Below are 2,226 nucleotides of genomic sequence, written 5' to 3' on the forward strand. Positions count from 1 at the left end.
GTGCCCCATGTCTGGGCGCCATCTGTAGTAGGAGCTGCGGGCCTCTTCCCACAGCCCGGCTCATGGCTGCCTGGCTAGCTTATGCCCCAAAATAATGACACAAAAACGGTATTCTTTTAAACACTGCTTGGCCCATTAGCTCTAGCCCTTACTGGCTAATTCTCATATCCCAATCAACCCATCTCTAATAATCTGTGTAGCATCAGTCTTACCAGGAAAGATTCAGCATGTCTGACCTGGCGGCTGGCTTCATCGCTTCTGGCTCTGAGAGGAGCTGCCCTGCATCTGAGCTCACTTCCTCTTCCTCCCAGCATTCTATTCTGTTTACTCCACCCACCTATGTTTTAACCTATGAGGGCCAAGCAGTTTCTTTATTACTTAACCAATGAAATCAACAGATTGATATGACACTCCCACATCAAACTCCCGCCTGCCTGCTTGCCCTGAGGATTCGCCCCCAGCGCCCAGACAGGCTGAGCTGGGTGGTGTTATGTGCCCAAAGAGGGAAGGGGACAGAAGGAAGAAGGGTTCTGGATGCAAGGTGGGTGGGATAGGTAGAGAGAGGCAGTATGTGGGGAGTAGATTCTCTGCAGGGAGCCCAGGAAGTCCTGCTATTTTCTTTTTAAAAGTAAATTACAAACATCATAATCCTCAAGAATGAAAATACTTTGTGTTTTATTCCTGATACAAAAGCATAATTACATAGCTATTTTGTTGTTTTTAGATTGAAAATCTTGCCTAAAATTTTCCAAATTATGTAAAATAAAATTTTTATTTTATTTGAATCAATGTTTTAAATTTTGCTTAATAAAGTAGCATTAGAATTTGAACATAGCATTTTCTATAGAGCTATTTCTGGCATTTCCTTCAGGAATTTTTTTAATATATAAAGACTTTTCTAAAGCAGTATGTGCCCTAAATTTTGAGTCATCTCACTGGTACTTAAACATATATCTTTTGAGGACTAGAGAAAACTGGGGTTCTTATGCTGTATTAATATATATGTAATAATATATATATATTATATGTAATAATATATCTGGGCCGGGCGGTGGTGGCGCATGCCTTTAATCCCAGCACTCGGGAGGCAGAGGCAGGCGGATCTCTGTGAGTTTGAGACCAGCCTGGTCTACAAGAGCTAGTTCCAGGACAGGCTCCAAAACCACAGAGAAACCCTGTCTCGAAAAACCAAAAAAAAAAAAAAAAAAAATTTGTAAGGTCCTTTTAGCTCATGTCTATGATATGTTTGAATTTTTTTATTATTAAGGAGACTGTAATAACTAAATGATTTATTTAATAAATGAATACAAAGAGAAATCATAAAATATACTTGCTTTATGTCTCTTACTAGTTTCCTACAATCTGTGGGTACTTGTTTTAAGACACAAATCTAAATATTCAAAACTAACATTCATAAATGAGAAGGAGTATGAAACCTTTGTCATTTTAGGTCTAGGTAATATTATTTGCTGGAGTTGGGGTCCAGCTTACACTCCATCTCCCCTCCCCACCTTCCCTTTGAACCACACTGGATCTGAAAACCACAGGCCCCAGCCCACAGGGAACTTCCTTAGCTGTGAACATGGAGAGCTGTGCTCTTAGAGTTTCCTTTCTTCTGGGTCATGAGAAGCATGGTCTACAGCAACTTCCTGTAACTCTCCAGAGTTCAAATTACCAGATCAAGAGTGGACTAGAAAGCTAAACACAGACACATGCACACATACACACACACACACACACACACACACAAATGACTGACTTCCATGCTACAACCATCCCACAATGCATGCTGGCCTCCAGGCTCACTCAGGACCTATGACTCCTCTCATCTCCTCTCTCTCTGGCCCCTACTCTAAACTCCAGCTCATTGGCTTCCCTTTCCCAGCCTCTCTTTCCTACATTACGCTGCCAGTTTGGCCATGCTCTCTCTTTATTCTCCTCTCTTGGTCTTCTTCTCTCACTCTCCTCTGCTCTTTATTCTCTCAAGGCCAAGTTGAATCTGCTGGCCAGGTTAGGTCTACTCCTTTCTCTCCCCACTGTGGATTCTTCCAGATGCCTCTGGCTGCTCTTCCTCATATCTACAATAAAACCTTCCCCTCAAACCTACAGGGAAATGGTCATGTCCTCACTTTATTCACTGACAAAATAAAAGCTATGACTCAGTACTTGTCATTTATTCCCTATCCATTTCCTCTTCTTCAGTTATACTTAAGTATGGCATACTCC

The sequence above is a fragment of the Chionomys nivalis genome, chromosome 1 (assembly GCF_950005125.1).
Source record: "Chionomys nivalis chromosome 1, mChiNiv1.1, whole genome shotgun sequence".
NCBI lineage: Eukaryota > Metazoa > Chordata > Mammalia > Rodentia > Cricetidae > Chionomys > Chionomys nivalis.